This window comes from Carcharhinus amblyrhynchos, chromosome 14, assembly GCF_965287045.1.
Source record: "Carcharhinus amblyrhynchos chromosome 14, sCarAmb.v2.hapA, whole genome shotgun sequence".
Classification (NCBI taxonomy): Eukaryota; Metazoa; Chordata; class Chondrichthyes; order Carcharhiniformes; family Carcharhinidae; genus Carcharhinus; species Carcharhinus amblyrhynchos.
This window is the reverse complement of record NC_137337.1, coordinates 69,211,973-69,231,609: the sequence shown is the minus strand read 5'-3', so window position 1 is coordinate 69,231,609 and position 19,637 is coordinate 69,211,973. Positions and strand designations below refer to the sequence as shown.

The 19,637-nt window shown below is 41.2% G+C and overlaps 1 protein-coding gene across 13 annotated transcripts in view; it reads left to right on the top strand.

Annotated features, from left to right (window-relative positions):
• The first annotated feature begins 261 nt into the window (after positions 1–261).
• Positions 262–19,637, top strand: part of sipa1l1 (signal-induced proliferation-associated 1 like 1) — a 349,286-nt gene continuing 329,910 nt past the window's right edge. For 10 of the 13 annotated variants that reach the window (XM_080203047.1, XM_080203052.1, XM_080203051.1 and 7 more), the window contains exon 1: positions 3,917–4,013. The gene's annotated coding sequence lies outside the window, so the exon portion shown is untranslated. Of the gene's footprint in view, positions 359–3,916; positions 4,014–19,637 lie in introns of those variants that run through there. The other 3 variants (XM_080203040.1, XM_080203046.1, XM_080203045.1) reach the window with 3 other exon arrangements.

Sequence of the window (19,637 nt, the reverse complement as noted above, 5' to 3'; positions counted from 1 at the left end):
GTCCCCCTCTCTCCTGAATTCAGTATCGCGACGTTTTGCCGCAGTGACCTCAGACGTTTGGAGGTGGATATCTGGACTGAACTTTTTTTCCCCCAACAACTTCCAACTGCAGTCAGGGGGTGGACTTTGAGGGAGGCGGACGGACGCACATCAAACCAAACTAGGAGCGTGGACAATTTAGCTGCTCCGACTGGCGACTTGAGTCGTCTATCTCGCAGCCTGGTGGTGGCGGCGGCCGTGCTGGTGGCAGGGGGGGTAAACTAAGAGTCTCGGCAACTCCCCTCAATCCCGGATCGGGGGAACACTTTATCCTGGGTGGCGAGTGAGAGGGAGGGTGAAAAAGAAAGGAGAAAGCCCGGTAAGAAAATGAAGCGTTTGAACTGCTGATGTGAGAAGCAGCTGGAGCTGCGGCTTTTTAAAAAAAATGTTGCCTCGGTGCTGGCAAGGAGAGTCTTTGCAGACTTCTTAGTTTTCCTTCCCTCCACCGTTCAGGGCAGGACGTGGTAGAGGATCTGAGAATGTATAAAAATAATCATCCGCTAACGGAAGGATCCTTGTCTCGAGTTTGCGGACTTGTCAGTGGCGTGCCAGATGGTCGGCATCGTTTATTATACAGTCAGGTCTAAGTTTCATATGCACTTACTCTATATATTTTTTTAAAAATCTATCTTAACCCCGAGTCCAGCCTCTGAATGAAAGCTTCGAAGCGTCGGTACTGGAATATATTCGTTGCACAGTGAATGACATCAGTTACAAGTCGGATGGGGGGTGGGTGAGACTAGTTTATTCAGTACATCAAGTGTTAAATAGATGATCAAGATGCCAGTGATATGTGGATTGGAGGCCACTGTGTGGTAACGGCTGAACTGTTGATGAAATTGCCGGTTGTGTAAATAGCAATAAACAAAAGGTGTCGCTTAGCCTGTTTCTCTGTTATGATTTCCTCCTGTTAGTTTTGAAACGTTGTCTATTTGTGCTATTCTCTGAAATGACTGCAAAACGATACTTGTAGCAGTGTCTCTGGGGGGTCGAGCCCTAATTTAATTTGCACCTTGAATGGAAACGTCGGGAGTTCTCGACTGGATTTCATTTGTAATCTAATTTGACTCCGAGTTAAAGTGTTTAACGCCCCTTTTTCAGATGCAAATTTACTTTCTGCCAGCAAACAGATCTATCTGACGGCGGGGGGAGGTGGCAAGTTTTGGGCGCTCAGCCTGCATTTATTCACCTGCCACTGGCCCGGTGTTCCCATCCTCCCAACATATTTCGCTCGTTTGCAATAGCGATTCGAGTTGTACCGCTTTAGTGCTGGATTTTTTTTTTAAATGCAGCTTTGTGATGTCAAGAACGTAGATCTGAGTGATGGAGGTGGTGTCAAACCTCAGGGATGAATGGCCAGAAATTTGAATAGATTTATTATTGTCACATGTATTAGCATAGAATGGGAAGTATTGTTTCTTGCGCGCAATACAGAAAAAACATACCGTTCATAGAGAAGGAAAGGAGGGAGTGCAGCATGTAGTGTTACAGTAATAACCATGGTGTAGAGAAAGACCAACGTAATTCAAGGTAGGTCCATTCAAAAGTCTGATGGTATCAGGGGAGAAGCTGTTCTTGAGTGGGTTGGTACGTGACCTCAGACTTTTGTATCTTTTTCCCGGTGGAAGAGAGAATGTGCGGGGGCTCTTAATTATGCTGGCTGCTTTACTGAGGCAGTCTTCCCTTTTCACCTTTCCCATATAGTTTACGATTCCCGAGTTTATAAAGATCAGAAACTGACCCTTGAAAAGGAGGGAGTCCGCACGAATAACTTGAGGTTTATTTTTAGTTTTATTTCATGCATTGTTTCCTCACTCCATGCTCATACAATAATAAAGTAAGGGTTGAATGAAAAGCGGTGAAGTAAGCAGAAGAGTGAATGACCAGCATGGAGACCTGTCCCATTCATTCAATGCCTCGATGAAGGCAAAATGCTGGAATCTTAAAACAGAAAATGTTAGAGAAACTCAGCAGGTCTGACAGCATCTGTGGAGGGAGAATGGCATTAATCTTTTTCCATAGATTCTGCCAGACCTGAGTTCTTACATCATTTTTTGCTTTTGATTCAATGCCTTAATTTGTTTGTGGCTTATAAATTTCACTGGGGTAAATCATAGAATAGAATCCCTACAGTGCAGAAGGAGGCTATTTGGCCTCGAGTCTGCACCAACTCTTCCGACATCTTACCCAGGCACTATCCCCATAATACCACAATATCTACCCCTCTAATTCCCCTAAACCATATATCTTGGGACACTAAGGCATATTTTAGTATGGCCAGTTCAACTAACAGAAAATAGAACAGCACAAGAACAGGCCCTTCAGCCCACACTGTTGTGCCGAACATGATGCCAAATTAAACTAATCCCTTTTGCCTGCTCTTGGTCCATCTTGATTTGATTTATTGTCAAATGTATTATTATTACACAGTTAAAAAGTATTGCTTATATCCTTCCATTCCTTGCATATTCATGTGCTTATCTAAAAGCCCCTTAAATGCCCCCATCGTATCTGCCTCCACCGCCCTTGACAGTACGTTCCAGACACTTATCACCTCTATGTAAAAAAAAGGCCCCATCTCTCCTTTGAACTTTCCTCCCTCCATTAAGTGCATCATGGGGTGGCACAGTGGGTAGGCTTGCTGCCTCAAGGCACCAGGGACCTGGGTTCAATTCCTGGCTTGGGTCACTGTCTGTGTAGAGTCTGCATGTTCTCCCAGTATTTGTGTGGGTTTCTTTCCACAGTCTGAAAGACATACTGGTTAGGTGCATTGCCATGCTAAATTCTCCCTCAGTGTACCTGAACAGGTGCCGGAGGGTGATGACTGGAGGATTTTCACTGTAACTTAGAACATAGAATACTACAGCACAAACAGGCCCTTCGGCCCACGAGTTGCGCCGATCACATCAACACCTATCTGTAACCCCCAATCCCATAAAACCCCATATACTCATCCAGAAGTCTTTTAAAAGACCCCAGCGAGTTCGCCTCCACCACCACTGACGGCAGCCGATTCCATTCACCCACCCACTTATTTGTAATGATATTGTAAGCCTATCTGTGACACTAATAAATAAACATAAATTCTCCCTCCCATCCATTGGCAGTTCCTACTGCCTTGGAAAAGCCCCACACATCCTGGATATTCTCTCTTCCACCTTCTTCCATCAGGAGAAAGATACAAAAGTCTGAGGTCATGTACCAACTGATTCAAGAACGGCCTTTTCCCTGCTGCTGTCAGACTTTTGAATGGACCTACTGGGCATTAAGTTGATCTTCTGCTACACCCTAGCTATGACTGTAACACTACATTCTGCACTCTCTCATTCCTTCTGTACGAACGGTATGCTTTGTCTGTATAACGTGCAAGAAACAATACTTTTCACTGTATATTAATACATGTGACAATAATAAATCAAATCAAAGTGTCCGAATAGTGGCTGGAGTGTGGCGTCTAGGGGATTTTCACTGTAACTTCATTGCAATATTAATTTAAGCCAACTTGTCATAGTAATGAATAATCTTTGGGGAGCTGGTAGAGAAAAAAAAGCGCATTAAATTAAAATTTGAATTGTTAAAGAAAGTTGCAATCTTGGGTAATTGTTGATGAAAAGGCGAGGAGCGCTTGAGTTGGATGCAGAGGATACCTGATCTTGGTTGCAGTTGTGTCAAGGGGAGAGCCACCTGAGCCCTCTCACCTGGCGTCTTGGCGCAGGCCGGGAGGATGGTCCCGCCACCTCGGATAGTCCTCATTGGCCGGCTGCTACGGCCGCCGCCGCCTCCCATTGGCCAGCGCGGCATGTCAATCGGAAGGCGTCACTCCCCCTGGCTAGGCTCCGCCCCCTCCCTCCGCTCCCCGTCGTCAAGGAGCCGGGCGCGCGCGGCTGCAGAGCGGCTGCGGCTCGCGGAGGGGAAGAGAGAGAGAGAGAGAGCTCGAGCTGGAGCGTGGGGTAACAAGCAGCAGCAACCGTCAGGTAAGGGGCACCGGCTGAGGCACAAGGTGGCTCATTGATGGCCCTCTCAACAGCAAAGCTGCTGGCCTCTCTTTCCACCCCAACATGAAAAACCAGGACATTATGACTGTAAAATCCCCCCTCCAGCCCCACCACCTACTCTGTAAACCGACTGCAAATTGAATACAGGTGGCTGGGGGGGGTGAGAGAGAGAGAGCACCTTCTGAAAGGATTGACTCCTTCAAAAGTTGTCAGGCAAAGCTTTTGTTATCTTTGCTGTTGTTGGTAAACATGCAACCTAATGAGGCATCCTGATGCTAATGAGTCATTACCTTGCAGTGGTTTTCTTTCCCCCCAGTGGAAATTGTGCATTGGGATTCTGTTTAATTTATTCCCTTCTCTCTCTTCCTACTCCCCCACCTTTCTTTTTGAAAAAAACAGCTGATGGCAGCGTTTTAATTTTGCATTCCTGCAAACTTGTGTTGAGATTTAAAATGAATGATGAGCTCAGAGGTGTTGCAATCTGGAAGATGTGGATGTTCAGTTGCTGAGTCAGCCTGGTGTTGTGTTCAATTACGTTGTCATTCTCGGGCATCATCTCCTAGAATATGTTTTCAATATTCTGATCAATGTGCTGTTCAGGGTTGTATCTTTGTAAATAATTTTGGGTAGTACCTTCTAAATAGTTTTATTTGTATATTCTGATTTTTCATTTGTTTCCTAATACATGTTTTTTATTTGTGCATCCTATTATGTTAACATGCTTTAGATTTGATTATTGAAAAGCTGTTTGAAGTACTAACTATTTACTTATAACTACTGAAGCTTTAAGTTTGATCAGCGAATGTCACAATGGGTGCACAGATGTGCGTGGAATTGAGAGTCTAATCCTGGCTAGATCAGATTGACTGTGACTTTCATGGGGCCTGTCCATTGTCTTGAGTTGCTGTGGCTTGAGGCTAGTGATCCTGCGTTCTCTATTGCTCAGCTGGACTTTAGACCTCTTGCAGTCTGATTATGCACATGGCTAGGAAGCATCTGAAGCTGCATGAGTACAGGGCAGGTCAGAGATTGTTCTAATGGTCAAGCAGGCTGGCCCAAAATGTGAATACCTTGGCCAGAAAAATGAGCCTTCCAAAAATTATGCTGCACGGTTCATTTGACTGGAACTATGGAATAATGGACAGTTAGATTAACGTATGTCTGAATCTCTTGTATGTCTCCTAATATCTCTCCCCATACTGTATAAATGGGCTGACTACAAGTCATTCTGACAGCTAGGGATACAAATTCAAAGTTGAGGTAACAAAGGAAAATAGATTTTGAAAGTATATCTTCAGTAAGTAGAAATGTGGACTAGATTATCAAGGGGGGGTTGGTTATTTAAAAAAAAAAGTCTAAGCAAATTGCTGTTTGAATTAAGAGTATTGGTTCTACAGTTGCTTGTGGAACCTGCTACAAGGCTTTGGAACCTTCTCTTCCTTAAAAAGGCAGTGGTAGCAGAGGTAGATAAATTCTTGATAAGCTGGGGGTGGAAGGAGGTGAAAGGTTATTGGGGTAGGTGGGAATGTAGGGATGAGGTTACAATCAGATCAGCCATGAACTTAGTGAATGGCAGAGCAGGCTGGAAGGATCGGGTGACCTACTCCTCTGAAGTTGCATATTCCAAGTTTTGCAGTGTACCTATGCATACAACTTCCTTTTTGTGAGTTTAAAAGCAGCCACTGATTAGTTGAAACAAACTAAAATGCCCTCTATCCCAAAAGGTAATTCCTGTCCATTGACTTGAGTTGCTGTGGCTTGTGGCTAGCGATCCTGCATTCTCTATTGTACAGCTTTATTCCTTGACCTCAGTTTGTGAGGTGACGCATGATGTTTTAATCAGGAATAAGTTCTGTAGCAATTTATTGAAGTTTCAGTTTTAGCTTTGCTGAATATTTTATTCTGGCCTACTAACATTAAGGAACTGATTCCAGTGTGCCCCAAAGATTCAGTTCTACACTGCCTCGACTAACAACTCCAGTTTCAGTTGCCAGTATGTGCTGAGGTCACTGACCTTGGGGGAATGGCAATAGTTATGTTGCAGTTTATCTTGGTGCTCCTGGTGAAGGCTGGGAAAAATGAGCCAGAATTCCCAGTCCTCTCTACTTAAAGAGAAGCAAGATTTTGAGGGTAGGGACTAAGGTCTCTTACGCATATACTACACTGACCTGTTTCAATACTGCTACACTGATTCTGTCTAATTAATCTTGATGAAAATTGTGTGCATGGATGTAAAGGGGACATATGTGGGCTTTGTTGTGATTGCCTTCATGGTTGACAGGCTCATTGTATTTGCAATCCCAACCAGAATGTCATTGTCATTTAGGAGAGGCATACGAAGGTGGAAAGCCTGTTGGGCAAGCCATCAGCCTAATTTATGGTGTTGGCCCATATCCCTTAACACCTTTTGCTTAACAAAAAAAACTATCTCAGATTTAAAGACAGCAACTGATCTAGCATCAACAATAATTTTCAGTAGAGTTTCAGACCTCTACCACCCTTTTGTGTGCATCAAAGTGCTTCCTAACGTCTCTCCTGAACACGGTATAATTGAAAATTTGAAACATATTTTACATTCTTTAGCCTTCGTTGTGGGTATGTGGCCTAGAAACTGTTCATAATCCAAACTCCCCACTGTGGAGGTTTAATTTAATTGGGTCAGATCAGATTCTTATCTTTGTATCTGGAGCAAATGCAATTTGATGTCGTCAGACTTCAGTTTAGGTTACATTTGTATTGTGGAGATGTTTTGCTGGTTATAATTGCATGAGTTTTAATTTGCATATATTATCCTGCCTTTGTGTAATTGATGCTTGGTACTTGTGGAATATGTTCGCATATAAAAGTTTCTTGGCAGGTTGCATTTGCGCTGGGAGCAATGCATGTTTGTAAACTGAAGCACTTTGTCCTGGTACCTCAGTTGGATTGGGAAATAAAGTGACCGAAAGATTCCATTTGTTCTTGTGCTTCCAATGTAACTACTCTAACATCAACAAAGAACTGGCAAGATTGTGATGGAGAAGAATGACACCAAGATCCATAGAAGGTGATACAAGCAGAACAAATGACCAGCCTTTGTCAAAGAAATAGGTTTTTGAGGAGCATCCTAAAAGAGGAGAGATGAAGAAATTTTAGGAGGAAATTTGACCTTGGGGCCAAGGTTGCCAGCATGGCTGCCAGCAGTGAAGTGATTTCAAATTGGGATGAGGGTGTGGGGGTGCCAAGAAAGGAGGGAGATGATTGATAAAATAGTTATTCCTGTATTTTAAAAAAGGAGATTGAGCAAATCCTGGGGAACTGTGTGCGTTAGGTTAATTCTAAATTGCCCCTAAATGGCAAGGGGATTAGCAAGGTAAATAAATGGGGCTACAGGGATAGGGGCTGGGTGATTGTGGTCTGTGTGGACTCAATGGGCTGAATGGCTTCCTTCTGCACTGCAGGGATAAAAGTATAGATTTAATATCAGTAGCAGGAAAGCTATTGGAATATTTGCTCAAATAAGTAATAGAAAAACAGCTAGCATAGATTTAAAAAGGAATGACTGTGCTTGACCAATATTGAATTATTTGAGAAAATAACAGACAGAGTAGAAAGGGTAATGCAGTGGATGTGATCTGTATGGGCTTTGAAAAGTCATTGATTCTGTTATTATGCCGTACCTTAAGGTCAAGACTTATGGAGGCAGAAGCTAAGTTGCAGAATGGATAGTTTTCTTTAAAATAGAAAATAGAGTGGGAAAAGTAGGGAAGTTTCTGATATAGATCTAAATGTGGTAGATATGCAAAGCAATCAAAGGCTACAAGTCATTCAAAGTAGCATTGCAGTTGACAAGGCAGACAATTTTCAATCTGGAGGAATAGAAATTCAAAAGCAGAGAAGTTATGTTAATCTTCTATAGAACTATGGTTAGACTACACTTAAAACATTGTATACAGTTCTGGTATCTATATTATGAAAGAAGGATGTAGAAGCACTGGGACATATGCACAGTGATGAGAGCAGAGCTTGACAGGTTTACTTGTTGGAACTGAACAGGTTGATGCTCTTTCCTTTGGGACAGGAGTTCTTAAACTGGACTCGATAGAGATATTCCCAATGCTTACCAAGGTGGGAGTGATGTCAGCCAGGAATGGAGTGTAGCCACCATGTTCAATTGTGAAGTGATCTGTCTTTCTGTTTTCAGTGGAGCATGCATGGAGGGTTGCTGAAAAGCCACACATCACCAGATGAACCTGCAGTTAGCAAGGTTGGTGGTGGGTGCCAGTTCAGATTAACTTTGTTCAAGACTGGACTGTTCTTTACAAATACTTTTAAATACTGCATATGTCAATACAAATAAATATCTGTTGTCTTAAAAGACTTGTTGAGTCGCATGCTGCACTTTCATATTATGAATGTTGTATTGTCCTGTAATTTAGATGGGGGTGAGGAGTAGGGGGGTGGCTGGTCCATGATTATAAATATATTTGGGAAGGTGTCTTTCAACCAGAAAGTTTGAGAACCTCTGCCCAACAAAAGAGAAGGCTAAGTGAAGAGGTCTTTTAGATTCTGAAGTGATTTGAAAGACATGGATAAAATGTTCCTGTTTGTGGGTGACCCAAAACTAGGAAGGAATTCCATTTTTACTACTACTTGCTAATTATTTTTATGGTGTGCCATGAATTGCACAGTATTTGTGGAAATAAATTACTTATCCTATCTGATCCATGATGGTGTTTATTCTATACATGAGCCTCCTCCTGCCCTTCTTCAGCTAACCCCATCAACACATTCTTATATTCCTTTCTCCTTCATGTGTTTGTCTAGCTGCACCTTCAATAAATCTATATTAATCATCTTATCTACTCTGTGGTAGTGAGTCGTGTTACCTAACCAGTGCCAAGACACACCATCAATAGGTCCAGGCAGTGGGTGATCGATGGGGCCGTCCATCCCGACTGCCTGCTCCTCTACCGTGGCTACATTCACAGCCAGGTGTCCCTGGAGAGGGAGCATGCGGTGTTCACGGGCGCAGTTGATGCCTTCCGTGCCTGCTGGGCACCGCAGGGGCTGGGGTGTGTTATAGACCCTTACAATCACATTTTGATTTATTGTTTTAAGTTTCCTTTGGACTTTGGTTTCTGTTCGGGCCATTTTCCACCCCTCCCTTCCTTTTTGGGGGGCTGCCCCTCTAAATTTGTCCCTAAGTTAATTCAAGTTCGTTTTACTCGTTGGGCACATGAAAAGAACTACCTGATCAGCGCCATTCTTTTTCCCCTTGAACCCTATGTTTTAGTGGTCCAATCTGGAATCAATTACACAAGTTTCATTTACAGCCTGTGAAAATGCCTATTCTCAAGACATTATGGGATTTGAATACTGCAGTTGTTGCAGTGGAGAAAGCATATTTTCCATTGTGCAATATGACACAGCATACTCAGTGGATTAATGAAATAAATGGATGTGGCACTGCAGGTTGTAAATATTTGTAGAACCAATGAGCATTGGGTGGACGTTTGTTTATGTGCCAGGCCATATATTGCGGACACATTAGTGACATTCTTTTACATCATCATCATGCCACATTAGCAAATACTTTAACCCTAGGGTAAAGTATCTATTTATATGTTGGATATTTATAAAAAGTGGATGTCCTTGTAAAAAGCAGCATTTTCCCACTGAGACTACTCTTCCTGTGCCCGCAGACAAACTTGCTCAGGCTACACCACTGACGCATAGTAAAAGCCTAAAATGCTCTGCTGTTTGGTGTCAGCGTCAATGAGTGTGCTACCTGTCCCCATGGCAACCAGTTTGTATGCTTGCACAATCACTTCTCACTCCATATTTAACAGAAACTGGCACTGAAACCGTATGATTACCAAATCTGACTGATAAAATGAAGGCAACTCCTGTTAGCTGGAGTACAGTTCTAGCTGCTGCATTTTAGGCTGTGACGACATTGGAGAGAAACCTTTTTGCTCATTTCAGAGGGCATTGGGAATCAACCATGTTGTTTGTGGATCTGGAGTCCCATGTAGACCAGGCAAGGATGGCAGATTTGCTTCTCTGAAGAACATTAGTGAATGAAATGGGTTTTTATGACAATGGTTTTATGGTCATCATTTGACTTTTAGAATCATAAAAACCCTACAATGCAGAAAGAAGTCATCTAGCCCATTGCATCTGCATCAACCACAATCATACCCAGGCCCTACACATTTACCTCTAACCTACGTGTCTCAGGACACTAAGGGGCAATTTTAGCATGGTCAATCAACCTAACCTGCACATCTTTGGACTGTGGGCGGAAACCGGAGCACCCGGAGAAAACCCACGCAGATACAAGTGGAGTGTGCAAACTCCACATAGACAATGACCCAAGCTGGGAATCGAATCCAGATCCCTGGAGCTGTGAAGCAGCAGTGCTAACCATTGTGCTACCTTGCCGCTCTTTTAAATTTGCCATGGTGGGATTCAAATCCAGGATCCCAGATCTTGTCTTTGCTCTTTGGACTGTTAGTCCAATGACAATACCATTTTGCCACTGCCTCCCCTAAAAAATGGAGAAGTTGGGATCCTTTTATGGAGATAATAAGGCTGAGAAGGGATTTCATAAAAGTATTGAAAATCCTGTGATGACTGAGCAAATTAGGTAGTGAGAAATTGTTGCTACTCATGACATAATCGAAAACGTGGGGACATAGATTTAAAGCAATTGCGAAAGAAGGCAAAACCGATACAAGATGAAACTCTCTTATGAAGAAAATTGTTAGGATTTGGAACACACTGCCTGCTAAGCAAATTTGAGGCATTTTAGAGGGAATTGGATGATTAATCTGCAATGTTATTGGGAAAAGGCAGGAGAATGGCACTAAGCGAAATGCTCATTTGGAAAGCTGGTGCAGACGTGATCGGCTGAATAACCTCCTTCAGTGCTGTAATGATTCTATTAGGGTTGTATGTCATGCTATACTGCCACCTCAGAATTCTCTACCGTTGCAGTCTCCCAGGTGCTTTTTGTAAACTCCGGGCTTTGTATACAGGCAGGATTTATAAAATTATACATTATGATATAATCATGAAGTGTTGTTTTTTTATTTAAGTCACATTTGTAATATCTACTTGGTTTTCACCACGTAAGATCCATCATTTTGTTATTATCAAAGGCTTTACAATCAGGTAAAGTCAAGGTGTGTAAATTTCTCATTTCCTTTTCAAGGGAATTATAGGCACTACATACAAGTTTTATATAAGACACCTGATTCTTGTACCCATTTTGTTTATACAATATTAAGAAGCTGAGACCTATTTGACCAAAGTTGTTCAAATATAACAACTATTTAACAGCCTGCCTGATATCCATATACTTTATCTAATTTGACCTTGTTGCAACCTCAACTAATGAAGGATTTAGTTAATTATTCAATGTGTGTTCAATGAATTTTTGAGCTGCACTTATATTCTGTTTTCTTTTTCTTTTCAAACTACTGAATGCAGCATAATAGTTTATCTTAATAGTGTTCTAACTTCCTTTCTTTTCAACCATCTATCTTGACCTACTCTTTGAATAATGATGTGAATGGGTCATGCTTCAATCATGAGTAGAACATTCCACTGCCTTGGCCCTTGACATTAATCAAAGCCTGCATATGGTGGGGCAATGCTAAACATAGAAACTAGGAACAGGAGTAGGCCATCTGGCCTTTCAAGCCTGCTGTGCCATTCAATATAATGGCTGATTCTCTATCTCAACACCATACACTCATGACCTTTCCATATCCGTTGACATCTTTGGAGTCTGGGAACCTTATCTATTTCTTTACATACATTCATACACACAGCCTTCTGGGGTAGACAATACCACAGGTTTGCCACCCTCCTGAGTGAAGAGGTTTCTCTCCATCTCAGTCCTAAATGGCCTAACCTTTATCCTGCATCTGTGGCCTCTTGTTCTAGATCCCCCCAGTAACAGGAATCAACATTCTTGCAGTCAGAATAAGTATACATTTCAATTAAAATCTGCCCCCCCCCTCCCCATTCTTCTAAATTCTAGTGAATACAGACCCAGTCAACCCAGTTGCTTCTCGTATGATAATCCTGTTGTCCCAAGAATCAGGAAAAATTATTGAAATATAATTTGCAGTGTTAGCTGAGTAGGAAGAGATTAGGCCTTTGCAATTGGTCCTAGGTTGAGGAGAAATAAATCATGTAGACTTCTGAGTTGCAAAATGTTGCAAGAATGTACCTATGTGTAATAGCTCATTGAAAATGATTTCAAGCTTGTCTGATGCACTGAATGGACATGTAGCTCAAAGGGATTTGCCCAATTCTCTCTTCATAAAAAGGCAGCCATTTGGGCAATAAACCCCAATAGGAGTATCCTCCAATGTATGTTGGAGTGTTTGAAGAGAAAAAGATGTTTCCATACAGGCTATGGTTTAAGCTACAGACATTTTGGATATGGATGATTAATTCTGTTTCTACCAATGTTTCCACATTGCCACATTATGGAACCAAAGGTGCCAGTCTGGAGGACAGGGTTTGTCAAATTGTGGGATCGTGAATTGTGCAGCAGCAACGATTGCCGTGGAGCTCAGAGAATACTAAGAATTGTGAGGCTTCTTTATTTTACCCCCCTGCCCCCCAATGATGGGTGTGGCTTGATTGACTGATTTGATGCCTGATTTCTTCTCCAAAAAAAGCCAGTAAATGTAGGTGACTTTTTTTTTGCCCTTAAAAATCCAGAGTTTACTTTGCTTGTTTTCTCTCAACCCTTTTCTCTTTCTCCTCCTCTGTTCTTGCTACTCTCCCCACTTCCTCTCCACTGTTCTCCCAACTCTTTCCCCCCCTCATTCTCATGGCTCTGCCCTGATCTTGCCCTGCACTTTCTTGGCTCAAAAGCCCCCACCTGATGCACACTGTGGGGTCAAGGAAAATTTCATGCTTCACCATAGGGTTGCAGTGGGGAAAATGTTTGGGAAGCATTGTAGTAGAATTGCATACAAACAAAAACAACAGACCATTTGGGCCAAATAGTCAGTACTATATTTATATGCCCCACCTCCTCCCATTCCATCTATCCCAACTCTGTCGTTCAGCATATCTTTTTAATTCCTTTGTCTCACTTGTACTTTAATCCAGTTTTCATTTGAAAGCACCTAAGCTACTCAATCATATTCAAAGCACTGTCTTGAGTAAGGCATTTTCCTTGCTTTGCTATTAAATTTATTAATTATTTTGTATTTCTTCCTGGAATACTATGATCAATTTTGGTCCTCTTATCAAGAGAAAGATTATACTGGCATTGGGAGCAGTTCAGAGAATGGTTCATGGCGCTGATCCTGGATATGGAGGGACTTTTTTTTTGAGATTGAGTAGGTTGGACCTGTATTCATTTTGGAGTTTGGAAGAATGAGAGGTGACCTTATTTAGACATGTAGGATTCTTAGGGGATTTCATGGGATGTATGTTGAGAGGCTGGTTTCCCCCTTTTGTGGGAGGGTCTAGGACCAGAGGGCATAATTTGAGTAAAGGGCCACCCATTTAAGATGAGATGAGGAAGAATTTCTTCTGAGGGTTGTGAATTTGTGGAATTCTTTGTCACAGTGACTGGGTAAGGTCAGATTTTTAATCAGGAAGAGAATCAAGGATTAAGGAGATAAAGTGGGAAAATGGGACAGAGGATTATTGAAAGGTGCAGCAGATGTGATGGGCTGAATGGCCTATTCTGTTCCCTTCATCTTATGGACTCAACTTTTGGATTCCCTCGAGTGAAGTAATTGTCTCTACATCTACTTTGTCTAACCCATTGATAATTTTTAAGCTTGCACTGACAATTCTAGCCAGACCCTACACTTGCAATCCCACATACTTACCCTGCTAATCTCCCCCACCCCCGTCAGTAATGGGCAATTTATCATAGCCAATCCACCTAACCCTCTCATCTTTGGACTGTGGGAGGAAACCCATGCAGACATGGGGAGAACGTGCAAACTTCAGATAGTCAGTGATCTAAAGCCTGAATTGAACCTAGATCCCTGGCTCTGTGAGGCATCAGTGCTAACTATTGCCACTGTGCTGCCCCAAATGTGTGACAGATTGAGAATGTGAGTTCTCTGGAGGATGCAAGGAGATTTGAGTGGGCATGAACATGGCAGATAGCATCTGATGTAGAAAAATATAAGTTTACAGGCAAAAAACGAAAATGCAGATTATTTCTTAAATGGTGAAATTGGGAAATGTTTGTGTCCAAAGGGACCTGGGTATTCTTATACATTAGACACTGAAATTCAACAGGTGGGTTTAGCAAGCAATTATGAAGGTAAATGGTATGTTGACCTTCATTGCAAAAGGGGTTGAGTGTGGGAGTAAAGAGATCTTGCTGGAATTGTATAGATCATTGAGACTGCACATGGGGTATTGTGTACAGTATTGATCTCCTTGCTAGAGGATGGATATACTCGCCCTAGAGGGAGTGCAACAACATAGGAACTTAAAACCAGGGTACGCAGAAGTGGGCTATTTAGGATTGAGGTGAGGAAAAATTTCTTCACTCCAGAGGCTGGTGAGTATGAACCTGGTGTTGTCAGACTTTTTACTGTGTTTACTCCAGTCCAACGCTGGCATATCCACAGTATGAGCCTCCACAGCCGTCTGAAGTACAGAATTCCAGTTACTGAATATAGAAGATGGATTTCTGGAGACTAGACCTATCGAGGAAAATGGGGATAATGTGGGGAAAAATGACATGGAAGTACAAGACCAGCTGTGATCTTGTTGAATGGTGGAGCAGGCTTGAGGAGTTGAATGACCTACTCTTTCCTATGGTCGTAAAGATTGTTATCATGTCATTGCTAAAGACTTCTTTAGGGAAAAAAAATTAATCTGTTTAATCTTTTGCAGTAGCTGGAATCTTAATTCCAGTACCACCTTGCATGATTTCTGGTTCTTCTATTTACATTTTTTTTATGTAAACCCCTAATGCTTAAGAGCAGCCTGACCAGGATCTTGTACAAGTTTAACAAGATATTCTGGGACACTACAGATGATGTACAAGTGACTGGCACTAAAAGTTGCGGGTGAAATGACAAATCGAGATAAGAGAAATATAGAAGTAGTAGTAGATTTCAAAAGGCACACTTCACTTGACAAACCTCATTAAATCATTTTGAGATGGTGCCAGACATGGTGGATGGGAAAATACAGTGAGCAGGGACTTGAAGGGAACTTTAATCACATGGGTAATTACTAGAGAAGATGAAGGTGTCTGGAATTGCAGAGAAAAAGCAAACTGGATTAAACTTTGGTTAGAATGAGTATGGGCAGTTTTTTTTCAGATTGGAAGTGGATAATGGGGGTTCCATAGTTCGGTTTGGGCCACTTCTGTTCACTATGTAATCAAGTTAAAGTTTATTTATTAGTCACTAATGAGGCTTACATTAACACTACAATGAAGTTGCTGTGAAATTCCCCTAGTTGCCACAGTCTGGTGCCTGTACAGGTCAATGCATCTAACCAGCACATATCTCAATGTGGGAGGACAACGGAGCGCCTGAAAGAAACACACACACACATGGGGAGAACATGCAAACTCCACACAGACAGTGATCCAAGCCGGGAATTAAACCCAGGTCAGGGAAGTCCGGGAGGCGAGCGATTTCTTGGGTTGTAGTTAAAACCTGAGGAAACTACAATGGGATATTGGTTAAAATGTGGTAGCTGAAATTAACAACCATAACAGCAGGAATTAAACTCCTGAACAGAAGCAAGTTTAGTTCTGTAGATAAGAAGATAAACTTATTAGTACAACTTCACAGGATTTTAAAGGTGCACTTAGGTTGATAAGTCTATGGGGAGAAAAAAAACAAAATATTTTAATCAGGAGGTGAATATAAAAGCCAATTGAAATATTGATCCTAAATAATACCATAATGATTGACTATTGTGCACATTATTGGGCAATGCAATGTAGGAAGGATATTGAGGCTTTAAAGATGGTACAATAATGTTGCTTGAGATAAAGACTTGAAAAACTGGGTGTCTTTTTTAGAACATTGGAGATTATAGGCTATGATGATAGCTTTGTTTTCAAATTATGAAGTCTTGAGACTGGAGTGATAAATGTATGTTTACCAGTCATTCAGAGGAAACACTGAGCAGAGGTAGAAGACAGATTTGGTATTGAGGCTTTGGAATTTACTTCTACAGTTTTGAGACAGAAATTGAATAGATGGATCAAGGAAAATGAATGCAAGAGGTACAGTAGCAATGATAAAATTGCTCAAAAATGACAGCTACTTACTTGATAGAGGCTAAATGTAAACATGGATTGGTTGGGCTAAATGTCTATTTTCCCATTGGGATTCTTGTATGTATTTCTCTATATACGAAGGGCTAAATGTAGAATATTTTTCAAAAAGCTGTCATCTGATAAGTTACAAACCAAATAAATTAACAAGTTATTATCTTTTTTAGAAAAGTCAATAAGGTGGCTAATTGTAGCCTTATAATAAACTAATTAAGTACATGAAACCTGATTAGATCCAGGACACTTACAATGAGACCCATAAATTCACAAAAACAATTATGCTTCAGCAGCTTCCTGTGAGCCACCAATCAGATAAATAATTGCTAATTATTCTAATTCCTTTTTTAATTAGATTGACTTCAGATGTGTATCCTATCTCCTGGTGGTGCGCCCATTGATAAGATTACATTATTGTTCTATTGCAATATTTAAACATGAAGGATAAGCTTTCATGATTTCTCCTTGACCCACTAGCAGATTGTAGCAGTTTCTGAATGTTTTTGCAATAAATGTTGAGTTTCTAGTCATCTGCCATTGTAGTGAGAAGATTGTTCCAGTCCAACATCACTTTTTGTGCTTTTTTTGAAAACTAATGAGGTTTCTATAAACTACAGTAAACAAAACACGCAATTGGAACCACAGCAAAGTCTCTCAGTAAAAGCTGGATTATTTCTCCACCAGAATAGACTGGAGAATAATCAGGTAATACAATTTATGTGCAGTAAATTGATCCCAGTCATTCGTTCACTCTGAACTATAGTTGATAATGGTGTTACCCAATCACCTCTATTCTGGATAGGAATTGGATTTTTATCACTGTATAGCTGAATGAAAGCATGTAGTTAGATCTTTTGAAAACCCATAAAATTCTCTGACTATGAATCAGGTGACTCAGACAGTCTTATCCTGATTGGTGAGATGTATGTGTGAATGTTATTTCTGTTAGATTGCGCACTCCACTCCGCATGAAAGATGAAGCAACTAAAATACCTGGAGGAGTTGAGCAGTCTTTAAATATGTCACTGGGGGGAAAAAAAGTCAGATTTCATGTCAAGTCATGATGCAGAATAACGTTAGCAATTAAAATACCAAAATAGTAACCACTGTTTAACAAACTTCTTTGGAAGTTTGGGATGCGTTGGTTTAATAAACTCTGGTTTGTCAAAACATACTAATACAAATTAGTTTATTTTGGTGGAAAAGAAATTACTGAAATCATAATATAGGTAAATGTTTACTCACTTGTAATAAAAACAGTGCTTGGGAAGAAAACTCAACAGGTCTGGCAGCATCTGTGAATAGAGAGAAAGAAAGTTAACACTTTGAGTCCAATTGCACTCGTCTGCAGAACTGAAAACGGATAGGAACGTGATGGGTTTTATGCTGTTAGAAAGTGAGTGGGGGAGAAGGTCAGGGATAGGTTAAATGGTAAGAGTGGTTAAATGATAAAGATGTCATGGAATACAAAGAAAGGGAGTGATAATGACAATAAAGACAGAAGGCATTGGTCCAGAGTAGGTGTTAATAGCAGAATAAAGGTCAGTGCTGTCTGAAAGAAAAATAGCAAAACGTATTACATGCAGAATAAAGGTCAACACTATCTGAAAGTAAGAACATGAGAACAAGAACATAAGAACATTAGCACATAGGAGGGAAAAAAATCAAAATGGAGTGTAAGTATCGTGGTCTGAAGTTGTTGAAGTCAGTGAGTCCAGAAATGCTGTTTGTCATTTATATAAAAAAAAAATGACCTGGATGAGGGCATAGAAGGATGGGCTAGTAAATTTTCAGATGACACTAAAGTCGATGGAGTTGTGGACAGTGCAGAAGGATGTTGCAGGTTACAGGGGGACATAGATAAGCTGCAGAGCTGGGCTGAGAGGTGGCAAATGGAGTTTAATGTGGAAAAGCATGAAGTGATTCACTTCGGAAAACGTAACAGGAATAGAGAGTACTGGGCTAATGTGAGTTACTTGGTAGTGTGGTTGAGCAGAGGGATCTTGGTGTCCATGTGCATAGATCCTTGAAAGTTGGTGCCCAGGTTGATAAGGTTGTTAAGAAGGCATACAGTCTGTTATCTTTTATTGGTAGAGGGATTGAGTTTAGGAGCCATGAGGTCATGTTGCAGCTGTATAAAACTCTGGTGCGGCCGCACTTGGTATATTGTGTACAGTTCTGGTCACTGCATTATAGAAAGAATGTGGAAGCATTGGAAAGGCTGCAGAGGAGATTTACCAGGGTGTTGCCTGGTATGGTGGGAAGGTCTTATGAGGAAAGGCTGAAGGACTTGAGGCTGTTTTTGTTAGAGAGAAGAAGGTTAAAAGGTGACTTAATAGAGGCATATAAGATGATCAGAGGATTAGGTAGAGTGGACAGTGAGAGCCTTTTCCCTCGGATGGAGATGGCTAGCACGAGGGGACATAGCTTTAAATTGAGGGGTGATAGATATAGGACAGGTGTCAGAGGTAGGCTCTTTACTCAGAGTAGTAAGGGTGTGGAATGCCCCGCCTGCAACAGTAGTGGATTCGCCAACATTAACGGCATTTAAATGGTCATTGGATAAACATATGGATGATATTCAAATAGTGTAGGTTAGATGGGCTTTAGATTTGGTTTCACGGTTCGGCGCAACTTCGAGGGCTGAAGGGCATGTACTGCGCTGTTAATGTTCTATGTTCGAGAAGACACTGAAATACTTGTGCTTGCTCTTGTATCACATCCATCTAGACAATTTCCCTTGCTCTCCTTTCCTTTATTTTCCTTTAAGTGTTTATTTGACACCAGCAATCTAACAATACAAGGTCTATTGGTGTCCACTGAAAGAGGACTGTATTACATTAATAGCCCTTGTATTGTCAATCAGACCCACTGTTTAGCTAAGGCTTGGATCTGTTGTTTCCAAAGCGCCAACACGTGGCATGAAATTTGAAGCGGGAGATATGATGTAGAATTGCACACAGTTTTAGAAGTTAGCCAGTAAACAGTAACAATGGAAGTGATGCACATGCAATAATAAAACACTTGCTCTGCTTCTCTTGTCATTTTATCCAAAAACTCAAACATTTTAATATACACATGCATGTACTGTAAATGTGCACTTAGATCATTGAAAAATGTGTCCAAGACTTACTTATTTGCTAAAGAAAAATGTGACTAACCACATCTTGATTTCCAATTATCCACATGACTAGTGAATAACATATTGGACAAACCCAGCAGAGACCTTGTTCTGACTCTCCAGAGAATCTGTGTACTTTGTCCCATGGTGCATTGTGTCTGGAGCTGTAGCTGAATTGGCTAGACAGCTAGCTTGTGGT